This window comes from Sapajus apella, unplaced genomic scaffold (genome assembly GCF_009761245.1).
Source record: "Sapajus apella isolate SASKATOON/1434 unplaced genomic scaffold, GSC_monkey_1.0 scaffold25, whole genome shotgun sequence".
NCBI lineage: Eukaryota > Metazoa > Chordata > Mammalia > Primates > Cebidae > Sapajus > Sapajus apella.
Genome location: NW_022436965.1, coordinates 1016230 through 1031702, shown reverse-complemented (window position 1 = coordinate 1031702; position 15473 = coordinate 1016230).

Here is a 15473-nt window from a genome sequence, read left to right as displayed (position 1 = left end):
TTTAATGAAAGTACTTTAATACAATATCTTAATACTCTGAAAACAAGGGATAAGTATGATTTGGGTTTTATGAGTTTATCTCAATTAAACAAAGTAGAAAATGGCCATATATATGCATACATTAAGAATGCTGTTCAAGCTGAGAAGTATCTTTTTATAAAAACTCAGAATAATTTTCTAATAAAATGTTCAATTAAACCATTGAAGTGTACATCTACAGTTATGAATAAAATGTTTAATCTAGAGTGAAACACTTCCTTCATAATACATATATAAATATATATAAAATACACGATTATTTTATATTTGGCCTAATAGTTAATATTTAATGAAAAATTTTTATATTTATAAGAAATGCTATTTCCTTCTAGTTTAATCATCAATAACTATCACATAATGCATAATGCTTAAACTTAAGTAGTTTTTATTCACAATCCTAGTGGTTTTCTAGAGAATGATATCATTCTATGGAAGCAAATGAAGCAATTAATTGGTTTCTGTTTATTAATCCACTTGAGATGTAAGAAAAACATAACAGCAAACAAAATACATTTGCACTTTATGATTAATGCTATTTCTGTTATATTCAGTCAATTCATATTTCTAACAAATGTATGCAAATATATAATAAAGATTTGCATAAAAGTCTAAATTAAATCACTAGAGGCTTAAATTAAAATAGCAAATTATGTTTATTCATTTATTCAGTCAAACTTTATTGACCTCATACTGTGTCAGATAATGGAATAAAATGTCTATCAAGATATCTAATGTCTTAGCACTTTGAAAATTTTATTGTGGCAGCTTTTAAATAGGCTCATAACTGTCTTAAGTCAATCTATAGAGATTATATTTTCAGACCGGATTCTGAATAAACCATTATAGGCTTTGTTTCTTTTGTTTTGATCAAATGTCACATTTGGGAAATGTTCGGTACTGTTCTCTTTTTTTTCTCAGTCAGATTTTGGTTTTAGAGAATATTTTTATTTATCTTCCTATGATTATTTTTCTCTTTAAATTACTTTATTGTGGTAAAATTTACATTCCATATAATTCACTCAGTTTAATTGTTCATTTCAATGAGACTTAATAAATGTATGCAGTTAGGTAACTATCTCCATATTCCAGTTTAGGTCATTCTCTTCACTCCAAAAAGATTATTCATGATCCCCAGCCCCAGACCACTACTAATCTGATTCTATTTTTATACTTTTTTTCTTCTCATGAAATTGTTCAGATTTGAAATCATGCAATACGTAGTTATGTGTCTGGCCCTTTTTTGAGGCTGTTCACATTCTTGCATGTATATAGTGTTTTCCTTTGTATTTCACAGTAGTATTTTATTTCAGTAATGTTTCATGGTTTTCAGTATACAGAAATTGAATTTCCTTTGTTAAAAACTTTGTTTAAATTATTCCTAAGTATTTTATTCATCTTGATATTATTGGGAAAGAAATGCTTTTCTTAACTTTACTTTTGAAAACTGTAAGTTGTCTATAGAATTATAGTTGATTTTTATATAATAATCATATATCTCATGTCCTTGTTGAACATTATTATAGAAAGGTGATAGATAATCCTTCCTAAATCCTTAAGAATCTCTCCAGATGTGATCATACTATCATTGAATAAAGACAGTTTTATGTCATCCTTTCCCAACTGTCTGCCTTTAATTTCTCTTCTGAGTCTTAGTGTATTGTCTTGAACTCCCTATAAAACACAATTGACCCATGAACAATATAGGAGTTAGGCCCACCAACTCCCTCCTACACAGTCAAAAATCCACATATAACTTTTGACTCAGCAAAAACTGAACTACTAACTGGCCTATGCTTACCTGAAACCTTACCAAAAACATAAACAATTATGCTTAAATAGATCAAAATCTACATGTATTTTTTGCATTCATGACATGCCTAAATTTTCTTAATTTTTTTTTTAATGTCTCTAGGCTATGTGGCTCATCTGTGAGCTTTTTCAAACTGTCACAAATCTCCCCAAAATTTTCCAATGTATTTGCAGGAAAAAAAATCATCCTATTTGTGGACCTGCACAGTTCAAACCCATGTGTTCAGGAATCAACTGTATTGATGAGCAATGCAAACAGTGAACAGCCTTGCTCTTTTTCCAATCTTAGGTGCAAATTATTCAGACCTACATCATTAAGTATGATGTGAGCTGTATGTTTTTCATAGATGCTGTATATTAGGTTAATGATTACCCCTGCTCTTAGCTTGTTGACACATTTAAAAACGAATAGATGCTGAATTTTATCAAATGCTTCTTCTACATCTATTGGGATGATCTTATGGTATTTTTCTTTTATTCTTTTAATCTTGTGGGTTTTAATAACTAATTTAAAAAAGTCAAACAACCTTACATTTCTGGAATAAAACACATTTGCTCATGATACATGATTATATTTTGCTTAATAGCTAATATTTAATTTAAAATTTTAATTTTTACAAGAAAAGCTATTTTGTATTTTCCTTTCTATGTTATGTTTTTATCTCATTTGATATCAGGGAAACATGGGACTTATAAAATGAGTAGGAAAACAGTTCCTCCTTCTCGATTTTCTGTAAGAGTTTGTGTAGGCCTGTATAATTTCTTTTTCATAATTTTGATAGAAATCACGTGTTGAAACCATTTGGGCTTGAACTTGTTTTTGGGGAATATTTTTCTTTACTAAATCCATTTCTTTTATTAATACAAGTTAAATAAGACTTTCACTTACCTAAAAATTTTATAAGGATTATTTGTGTGTTGATAGAAATTTGTGTACTTTATTTTATCGACATGTTAAAAATAATATCATCTAATATTTTAAATCATTTCAAAATCTGTAGTGAAACCCACATTCATTTCTGATTTTTGTAACTTCTGTGTGCATGTGTGTTTGTGTGTGGTGTATGTTTCTTTTCACTTTCTGTCACTAATAGGTCTATAGGGTAGGTTATCCACTTTTTATTCTGAAATAATTTCTTTTGGTCTCATTAATTTTTTTGCTATTTGATCTCATTTATTTTTATTCTCATATTTCATCCCCACGCACATTTTTCTGTTTGTGTTTGATTTGACTTGCTCTTCATTTTCCAGATTCTTAAGGTGGAAGAAGCTTAGGTTAGTAGTTTTAAAGTAGATATATTGCTACTTTTCATTTTCAATCAAATCAAAATATTTTCTGATTTTCTTTGTAACTTGATTGTGTTATTTAATTTCCATATACTTGGAGGTTTCCTAGATTTTATTCTGTTAGTGGTTTCTGATTAAAATCCAATGTCATTACAGAATGTAATTTGCATAATTTTAATAATTTTAAATACAATAAGATTTTTTGACTTATCCTAGACAAATTTGATTATTTGGCTTATCCTAGACAATGTGTCACATGCGATTGATAAAAATGTGTATTCAGCTGCAGTTGGTTAGATTTCTGTACCTGTCAGTTTAATTTAGTTGATAATGTTATTCAAGTATTCCACATACCTACTGATTTTCTGTCAAGACGTTCTATCAATTACTAAGAAGCACAATTGAAATCTCCACTTATATTTAAATTTGAATTTCTCTTTCCAATTCTACTCTGTGTGTGTGTGTGTGTGTGTGTGTGTGTGTGTGTGTGTGTGTACTTCATGTATTTGGGGGCTCTTTTAAGAGCAAATATATTTATAAGTGTTATATCTTCCTGTTGTATGTAACCTTTTTAAAATAAAATGTCTCTCTGGGTCTCTAGTAATATTCTTGTTCTTAGAATCTTTTACGTCTGAAAATAATACAGTTACTCCATCTCTTTTATATTTGTTGTTGCCTGTTATGTCATTTATTTTAAATCTAATTGTGTCTTTGAATACAATATTCTGTATAGTGAACATTTAACTACCTCAATTTTTTTCTTTATTTTTTTCCATCCAGTCTGGAAATTGATGGCCTTTGATTAGTATTTAGTCACATATTTAATATAATTGTATGTTAGGATTTGGGTTTTTCATTACGCTCTTTGATATTTTAAAATTTTTATGTTTATTATGCTTTTTATATTCTTGTTCCTTCTTTACAAACATCTTCTTTGTTAAATATATATGTTTGGCTTGTCATTTTAACTTCTCTTTTTGTTTTTTAGTTTTTCTGGTTGTTGTTGCTCTAAAATTACCATAAGCATCTCTAATTTAATACAAATTATTTTTATAAAACATAGCAACTGCACACTAGTATTATTCCATTCCCTTCTTTTTGCTATGATATACAAATATGATTCACCTAAATAGTTCATAAACCCAGTAATTTAGTGATATAATTGTTGTTGGGTCAATATTATGGTTCTTTTTACTAAATTAATAAAAGACTGAAAAAATTATACACACACACGTAGTCCACATATATTTGTCAACATATTACCATTTCTGTTATTGCTCCTGTAGATCAGTTACTACATCTGATCCATTTTCTTTCATTATTAGTCTTCCCTCTTGTATTTCTTATGGGAAAATGCTGAAAACACATTTTCACAGTATTTTATTTATCTGAGAAGAATTGTATTTCAGCTTATTACTTGAAGAATCAAATCCTAGGATATTTTTTCTGGATAGAGAGTTATTGGTTGAGTTTATTTTCTTTAAACATTTTAAATATGTAATTCCACTGTCCTACTTTTTTTTCTTTTTCCAAGAAGCCAGCTGTTTTTAATCTCATTGTTCTGTACACTAGGAGTTACAATCTTTGGCTTATTTCTCTTTGGCTTTCTGCTGTTTGACTATCATGTGTTTTTGTGTGATTCATTTTGTGTTTGTTGAACTTAGATTAATGGTTTGTTTGACATAAAATTTAAGAAGTATTTGGTCCCAATTTTCTCAAATTTTCTGTCATTTTTCATATCTCTTCTTCTTTTGGGATTCCTATTGAACTTATGTTGGAAGATTGACTGTGTTCCATAGGTCAGTGAGTTCTTTTTAATTTTAATTTAAGCTTTATTTTCTATACTTTGGATTAGAGAATTTCTATCAGTATATTTTCAAGTTCACAGGTTTTTTTCTTATATCAAGTCTGTTGTTGAGTATAATTAGTGAATGCTTTTCATTTCTATTACTGTATTATTAACCTACAGGATTCCATTTGGTTCTTTGTCACAGTTTGTATTTTTCAATTGTATTTCCCTATTTGTTGGCACATTGTTCATATAGTTTCTTTGCTTTATAAATTTATTCATAATAACTTCTATGAAGTCAGCCTTTGCAAAATGGAACACCCAGAACGGTCATGGTCAGTTTACTGGGACGATTTTTCACCTTAAATATGGGTCACACTTTCTTCTGTCATTGCATGTTTTCTAATTTGTTTTGAAAATAGAACATTTTCAATAACATAGTATACCACCAGGCACAGTGGCTCACGCCTGTAATCCCAGCACTTTGGGAGGACAAGGAGGGCTGATTACGAGGTCAGGAGATCAAGACCATCCTGGCTAACATGGTGAAACCTTGTCTCTACTAAAAATACAAAAAAATTAACCAGGTGTGGTGGCTTGCGCCTGTAGTCCCAGCTACTCAGGAGGCTGAGGCAGGAGAATAGCTTGAACCAGGAGGCGGAGGTTACAGCGAGCAGAGATCATGCCACTGCACTCCAGCCTGAGCGACAGAGAAAGAATCAGTCTCAAAAAAATAAAAATAAATAAAACAAATAAATATAGTATTGCAACTCTGTATTTAAATATATACATATATATATATATTTTTTTTTCCTGAAGGTTGCTGTTTCATTTAATTAAGTTACCAGTACATAAACTGTAGAATCCATCCCTCCCGTTGCATTCAGGCACTTACTGAACTGTATAGAATTTTTTCAACCTATTGTAAAATTTTAAAAATTTTGTCTTCCTATCTTCCTAAGGATGTTATTTATATATTTATATAAATGTATATATTTTATAAATAAGGGATGATATTTATATATTTCAATACCAGACCATACATTGAAGAGTTATTTAAAATATATTTATAAATAACTACTTGTTTGGATTATGGTGACAGAATGGAAAAATAATAAAACCTACAGATGTGATTCTGGGATTGTTCCCTTCCCTCTCTTCCTAGAACTTTGGTAAGAACTCTTCTTTTCCAACAGGCAGATGGTAATAAAAAGCCTTAGCAGCTTTCTTTTTAGAGGGAAACACACTTGATTTGAGCTGACAAAGGGAAGTCCAAATCTTTGCCAGCTACAAGTGGCAGAGTCATTAAGAAAGGATTCCGCACATCTGTAGCTTTGCTAGCTGAGATGCAACCATAACCATAACATTAAATAGGAGAGTTTAGAAAAATGAGAGCTATGGAAGGGATGAGCAAATTTATCAACATATTCCTGGCTGAGAAAGATACTATGTTTGGGTAGTTGAGACCCTAGATAACCTGGAGAAAAGGGAAAGACAAGGAAATCTTGAAAACTGATCACAACTTGGAATGTGTTCCTCAATTCATAAACTAATTTATTAGCAAAGGGCGTAAGCCTTTATGTGCTTAAGGTTTTTGAGCACAGTATCTATTCCAGCCATTGCCTAACCAACAAGCTATTCAGATACAGGAACATCCCTTAAGAAGGGATGTTATCTTCCTAAGGGATGCTAGTTATTTATAAATATATTTTAAATAACTCTTCAATGTATGGTCTGGTATTGAATTTTTATATAATACCCCATTACTAATCAAAAGCTGTGTTAGCTCTATCAATCAGAACATGAGCACAATTATATTCAACAGCCATAGTAAAGTCATTTTGATTGAATAGCCATAATCTGTTCAGTCAATAATATTTTGGTTTTATTTTTTATTGAAAATAAAAAAACTTGAGGAATAAATAAAATATAAATAGAGATAGATATTATATATTATGCAGAGTAATCTGCGTTTTTTCTAATGAAAAACAAACTTGGAATGTCTATGGGAGAAAAAAAGATGTTAGTAATTAAAGTTATTCACAGTGTTACATTAGGCGATGTGTAAATAGAAACTCCAAAGGAAGGAAACAATATTCCAAGATGAGAATCAGACTCAATAGGAGCTCCTCAAGTTCCCTTTAAATACCCCAAAAAAGTCACTAAATCAGTGTTTATTTTTTAAGTAGGCATATTTGGGGGAATTATGACAAAGGAGACAATTACATTTAATTGGAATAAAATGCTGAACAGGGACAATGAGGAGTGTGCAGCTTTACTGTAGTGAAGGAAGAACAGCTCATTTAAATGGCCTTAATTAAATGAAGAGCAAAACTGTGATTCCTGACAGTTAAGAATTCAATCAGTCTGTGATAACCAGGGCAAAAAGAAGCAGAAACATACATGCAAAGCAAAGACATGCCCAAAAGAAGTCTTACTAGGGAGAGCACTGTTATCCTGTATCACCAGCATACTCCTGAGAGAAACTAATGCATAACAAATTCAGTCACTCTATCTTTGAATATATTAATTTACGTTTCCTCTGTTTAAATCACATTCTAGACTGCTATATACTGATGAAGAATTAACCATGAGGTTTCAAATATATCCTTTTTCCTATCATAAATGACTTTTTAGGAATTTTCTAAAATATCTTTCAGAAAATAAACTTTTCAATTTATGCTATCATACATACAATAGCTTCATGTGTCAACAATTCAAATAAACAACAAATATCTATTAACCCATTAGAAAATAGAAAAGAACATGGAACCATCTTTTACATTTATATTAAACTATGAAATTTCACTTCCTATGCACAAGTGGTTAAAAATTACTATTTTAACTGGTCAAATTTATAAAAAGATTGCCAATTTTTAGACTACTCCTATATAAAAGGAAAGATAATATAAAATTGCAGAAAATAAACCAAAGCATTATCTATGCATTAAAATTAAGACTTAACAGTGAGAAAGTGTTAGAAGTATTAATTAAGATAGTGGGATATCTGGAGGGAAGGACAGGCTTTGAAACACAATAGATAACATCGAAGCAGACACAAGTATATGTGAAAATTTGAGAGGAGGAGCAGGTAGAACTCTAAGTATGAGAGAGACTTTAAAAATAAACATTGCTGAGAAAATTAGATATCCTTATAGAAAGAAATTATAATAGATACTTTCTTGACAAAAATTATATATTAATACTGGATGGAATACTTAAATGTGAAAGGCAGCATTGTACAAACTGTTAAAATAACTATAGAAGACAGTCTTTATGACCTTTGAATAGGCAAAGATTTTTCAAATATATCTGAAAAATACATGATCGAAGGTAGAGACTAATAAACAGAACCAGAGTAAAACTAACAATGTTTCCTTATGCAAGAAAACCATAAAAACAGTAAAACACGCATGTTGCAGAGTTGCACAAGGTATCTGCAACTTGTATAAATGACAAAGAATTGGTCTTGGGAATACAGATGTAACTACTGTATTTCTAGAGCAAGAGCAAGATCACACAGGAACATAGATTCCTCCTGTTCATGACTGAATCTTCATGGGCATTTAATTCTTTTCTCTCAAGAAAAAAATTTAAACTTTGGAACCAACATGGTGAACTTCAGAGACCAAAAATTATGCAATCTAAATCTCTATTAAAAAAATTAGTGTTATTTGGTTACACCTAATTTATATCAAGAAAATCCTACCAATTAACTCTATGGTCCTAAGAGGTCATTTTTTTTAAAACAAATTGTAGCCTGTCTGATGTCTGCAATGAATAGATATCCACCCATAATTCCACCTAATATCATTATTCCTCTTTATTCTTGCCAAATAATTACCATGTGATTCAAGGTCTACTCAGATAAATAGCATTTAGATAGTGATGCTTTATTGCTGCTGTTCACTAATGGGTGATCTCTACATGAAAAGAGTGAAGAGAAGCACCAACTAATAGCTTTAATTTTAATTAGATATAATGGCAATAATAATTTTACTTTCCAATTCTAATAGGCTCTTAAGTAAAGTTATCCAAATTTTATTGATCAGTCTCTAACAAATTTACATAGTATAGCTTAGAACACATTTAGATAGGTAAGTGTGGCTTTGTAAGCCAGTTAATTAATTAAAGGTGCTTACCTGTATTAGTTCTCTCTGAAGAACTAATCTACATGAGACCAATGATCTATATTTTACAGCAATTTTGGTTTTCTATAACTCAGAACTTTGTGAAAATGACAGCTGAATCTTTTGAAAACACTAACCACACAATCTGGATTTTTAAAAAAATTATATGTCAGCAATGGCATTTGATACAACATGGAATATGACTACTATCAGCTATGTGAATAGCTATAAATCATTTCTGCAGACATTGCCCCACCAACATACCCTCCAATCACGCTGAACTTTCAGAGGATTTATTCCTTTATTTGGTGTGCTTTTGTTTCTACTTCCTGAGAATCTTCAGGGGCCTGTCCCTGGGCTCCAAAGTACCAGAGTTTTGGTTTCTCCTGAATGTCCTTTAACTAATGACTCCCTTATATTTCACTGTTTCCAGCAGGATAAATGGGCTTTGTTTGGAATCCAGCACTTGTACAACTTCTTTCTTGTTCAGCTTTCCCATTTTTTCATCATTTCTTCATAGGATCACTTATTTGTAAGCCAAATGAACAGTCATGGGCTTCTCTGAGTTTGCTTTTTAGGAAACTGGCAATGACATTTAATCACTGACATAGTTTGCTTCTGTGTTTCCACCCAAATCTCATTTTGAATTCTAATTCCCAATATTGGAGGAGAGTCCTGGTGGGAGACGTTTGGATCATGGAGGTGGCTTCTAATGATTTAACACTATTCCCCTAATGCTGTCTCCTGATAGAGTTCTCAAGATATCTGGTTGCTTGAAAGTATATGGCATCTCCTGCTTCACTCTTTCTCTTCCTCCTGCTTCAGCCATGTAAGACATGCCAGCTTCTCCATCACCTTGTGTGATGGTTGTAAGCTTCCCAAGGCTTCCCAAGTTATGCTTCCTGTACAGCTTGTGGAACTGCAAGTCAAGCAAACTTCTTTATTTGTAAATTACCCAGGCTCAGGTAGTTCTTTACAGCAGTGCAAGAACGAACTATTACGATAGCTTCTAATGCGTATGCACGGGGATGTTGTATAAACTCAATTTAACCTCACCTAGAAGTTCAGGATCACCCACAGTCAGGGAATTAAAGAGCTAGCATGAAACTTTCATATAAATGTAACATTTCACTATACATCGGACTTCACCTCTGTTCAGTATGCGAGTATCTGTTCTCTTTTTAGGTATCATTAATATTTCATCATTTATCAATGACACTCAAACAAAGTATTGTATTTGAGTATATAATCTACAAATGTTTCTATTATTCAAAGTTTTATTTTTCCAACTATGTTGGACCAAGTGCTTGAAGACCGCTTTCTCAGTAGCTGGATGACAATCATATCATGATTTTCTAACTCTGTCCAGAAGACTCCGTGTCTCTACTCTTTTGCCTAAACACTGCTTTACCACACTTAATTTGTTTTCAGTTTATCAGTGGAGTGGAGTTGTGAGCCTCTTTTTTGATGAAATCTTTCCCTGAATTTAAACATGGCAAAAGCAGATCGTCCCCAGTGTCTGTGACCACATCACACTCTTAGGATGCCCTTAAACATCTTCCTGGAAGCCTCTGCTCATGAATTATGTTTTGCTAAACACATCATATTTAATATTTGATGTTACAATAGCGTTATACTTTCAGACTATCACAGAATTATAAACCCTCATTTTATCATCATTACCAAGGTTATTTTTATTCACATGTAACCTTAATTTCCTTTTAGAAAAAACGTCTGTATAGTCTATCTAGGAGACTGGCCATAGTCATTGGTTTACCTTACAAATTTGGACACCATTTCATTCACTTCCATTTCATATACTTAAGATAATTATGAGAAGTTCTGCTTTATTAAACTTGCTTGATGAAGTTCTGAATCAACTCCTGTCTCCATAAGATCATTTTCAATCTAGCTTCTCCTCTAACTATTTTCTTTTCCCTCTTATTCTGTCACTTGACATTTCATTACTATGACCTTCTTCTCAATTAATCCCATAGCATATGAGAAGTAATATAAACAAGTATTGCAACATAAATATTTAGAATGATAGGTATCATCATGTTCAAGCTAATCCAAAATCAAAATATATCTTTATTTTCACTGTGTTTAGTCAAGTCATGAACAAGCTGTGAGGTCTTTGAGGTTTTACCACAGGTATATAAGATTGTCTCAAATATATAATTTAAGAGAAAAAGGGCTCTGGAGATAAGATGCTGAAAGAAAATATCCATAATAAAAAATTTATGAGAAAAAGTTCAAAAATTAGACATGTATCTTTAAAGATTCTTCATTTCTTTCTGCTAGAAGAGAAGTATAAATCCTGTTGAGTTTTCAGTGATTTATTTACATGTACACTTATGTTTATTACATCAAGAAGTTCAAAACGTACTTGAAGTGGCTTACAACTATTTTATGGTAGAACTACCAAAATAATTATGAAATAACAAGAGCCTATTTGATAAGAATGGATATAGATGTGTCAGAAATATAAAACAAGTTAGCTTATACAGTGATGTGATATTTTTAAATTAGAAATCTATTAAGAATTCTGATAGCTTTAGAAAAAATTTTTAAGCACAAAAGGTTACTTTTTCACATGGTCCTAATCACTTCTGAGGATTTATTTTATGTGGCAGATAACATGATTTTTATATAGGTATTTGAACAGTTGTCCAAAGAGAGTAGATAATAGATTATAGGAGAAAAATGAATCAGGTTTCAAAACTTTCTGAAGTCCATGTCCTATTCCTCTACCTACTGTATGCTCCAACACACACACACACACACACACACACACACACACACACACACACACACACACACACACACACATACACACACACGCATACACACACACGTACACACACACACACATATGCATGTATACACATACATTAAGGTTGAAATATACTTCTCAATTTTTATGTCTAGCTTTTATTAGCTTTAAAAAGAGAATATACTTGCAAAATTATAATTTAAAAATCAAAGGATAGCCTGCCTTCTCGAAAGTAAATATGAAAGAAATAGCTGGCTCTCATATTTAGCTAAGTTGCCAAATAGACTAGAGTAAAAAAATCAATTTGAAATAACTTTTGAGCTACTGAATGCATAACATATTGTCAGTAAGAGGTATGGAAGGTTCAATTTTTGACCTTTCTTTTCTATTAATTTTCATTCCATATATACATAATTTTTTCAATAAACGTCAATGTAAAAATGAAAATCACTTTTCCTACAAATTCTTATTCTATTATGATAAAATCATTTAAAAATCATGAGTGAAATTAAAATTGAAACCCACCAAACAGGTTTAATTGCACAAATTATAAAGGAGTAAGATTTGTTATATATGGAGCTTCCACAATGGCATAAGTGTTGAAATATTGGTAATGTGTTATGGAGAGGGTTTTCTTATTTTTGTTTTTCTTACTTGTTTAATAGAATAATTCATTAAAATATGTTTTATGTTTTGATAGTATAAATAACTCCGAAAAATTGTACTAAAACAGCACTTCCTCAACTTTTCCCTGATTTTTCACTCAGTTAAAAACACTAAGATAGAACATATGGTAAATAAAACCCTTGTTCTCAAGTAGCTAAAACACAAGGAGAAAGATTCATATATCAATGAATATATTTGTGAAAAATAACTAACTTTCTTACCATGCCAAAGTTTTAATGTTGCTCTTTATGGGAGAAATTGAACAATGTCAATGGTGTTCCTAATGGAAGAAGCTGAAACACATAAAACTTTTGTCAGATGGAGGCAGCAGCTGTGGTAAGTAGAACTGAAGACAGAAAGACAGTGTAGGCAACATCAAGTGGGGGAAAATTCACAGTTATCACACACCATGAGTCCCATTCAACTGGAATCTAGGACATAGGGATGTTATAGGATCCAAATCCTAAGGAAATGCATATACCATATAGAAGCAATGCAAGGTTCCTTAGAAGAGAAGTGGCATCACTGGACTTGTATTTTGATATAACCACCTCTCTTCTGTACTGTTTAAAAAATAGATATAAAGGTAGGGAGTAAACACTATGTAGAGCACAAAAGGCAAGTTCAATAAATTTTAAAAATTCTAGGAAGACATAATGGCTTGAATTAGACAATAGCTGAAGTCATGGAAAGAAATATAGACATTATAGAAATTTTTGCAAATATGATGAAAAAGTTTTTCATGGATTGGGAAAGGTGGGAAATTACACAGACATTAATGGTACATGACACAAATATGTTGGTAGCAAATATTTTAAAGTGGTGCCAAATAAATAAATTCCTTGCATGGAAGGTTAAGAAAAGCAGAAATTTTACAGTTTACTTTTATTTTTAGAGATGATATATTTGAGATAGCACCTGCATATCATTAGTATATATCTAGGGGAGGATTAGAATTATGAAAAAGAAGCTTAAAAAGTGAAAGGGCAGGGAAAAATAATGTGTGTCCATGACAATTCTACATGCTTCTAAATACATAATCTCATTTATTTTTCAGGCAGCTATGTAAGGTAAGTATCACTACTTTATTCTTATTATTAAGAAGTTTGAAATTCAAAGTAATTGATTTTTTCCCCTGAAGCATCAGAGACAGTAGCTGATAGAATCAAGTCTTCAACCAATCTCCAGTTACCAAAAATGAGTATTTTTGTCTCCAGTATATTCATGGTGTAAAATATGTCCATATTTTAGTCATCTACTGAAGAAACAAAAATTAAACTCATGGTGGTGAATGAAGCCACTTACGAGCTGGTGAAAGAGCAATATAGGGAAATAAGTGCTTACAAACTGTCATTGTAGCTGGACAAATGGTTTCTAGGATGAACATTAGAAATAACTGCCCCAAAATACACAAAATGACCCAAAAGGAAAACTTCTGCATCAGTGGATGACACTAGATGTATGAGTTCAAAATCACAACTGCATTGCACAGATTGGGAAGCAGAATCAAGAAGCTTCTGCCATCAGGTCACCACTAGAATTGCCTTTTGAAATGCAAGAAGTTGGAGAATCAAACTTGAAATGATGCTACAGATAGCCATTATATTTATAAAATATGACTTGCTGTTAAATGTAAGAAGGAACAAAAATAAATAAGAAAACAGGAAAAAAACGTGTATGAAGGGGTGAAGAGAAATGTAAATCATGATTAAAAATAATCTATCTAACCTTATTTGTAGCTTCCAAATGTGGTAATCATGCATTCAAGTGACAGAGCCTAATTGTTATCAAGATTTGTAGCTCTAAAGTAATTTGGACAACTTCTTTCAATAGGAGGAGGATGACAGAGATGTTTAGTAAGCTAATCAATGGCATCCTTCATCAAGAGACTAGGATGAGTACAGTCATGCTTAATTGAAAGCATATTAAGTAAAAGAGATACCACTGTCAATGACAAATAAAATATAGGCATAAATAAGGAATAGAAATAAGTGTAACGCTATTAAGAAGCCTTATTTCCATCCTAAAAAGTTGCTGATTTTAAAACAAGAGATATGTCTATATAGAATATGGTCAAAATTTGTGGAGAAAATAAAAGACAGTACAACAGGAAAATATAATTTTGTAAACATTTGGATTATTTCTGATTTAAGAAATAATTTCATTAGACTATTAAGGGCAGAGTGTAGATTTTAGAAGAATTTAAATGTTTTAATGTTTTTAAGTAAGAGAAATATAATTCCAAACTAAAGAATTATGAAGATATGGCATTTATTTTTGTTAGAATGGCAATCATTAAAAATTCTGGAGACAACAGATGCTGAGAGGATGTGGAGAGATAGGAACACTTTTGCACTGTTGGTGGGAGTGTAAATTAGTTTAACCATTGTGGAAGACAGTGTGGCGATTTCAAGGACCTAGAAACAGAAATTCCATTTGACCCAGCAATCCTGTTACTGGGTATAGACCCAAAGGATTATAAATCATTCTATTATAAAGACACGTGCACACGTATGTTCATTGCAGCACTGTTTACAATAGGAAAGACCTGGAACCAACCCAAATACCCCTTGATGATAGACTGGACAGGGAAAATGTGGCACATATACACCATGGAATGCAATGCAGCCATAAAAAAATGATGAGTTCGTGTCCTTTGTAGGGACATAGATGAACCTGGAAACCATCATTCTCAGCAAACTGACAGAAGAACAGAAAATCAAACACCACATGTTCTCACTCATAGGTGGGTGTTGAACAATGAGAACACATGGACACAGGGAGGGGAGCATCACACACAGGGGTCTGTTTTGGGGACAAGGGAGGGACAGTGGGGGGTGGGGAGGTCAGGGAGGGATAACATGGGGAGAAATGCCAGATATAGGTGACAGGGGGATGGAGGCAGCAAACCACATTGCCATGTGTGTACCTATGCAGGATTGTTGCATAGGTACACACATGGCAATGTGGTTTGCTG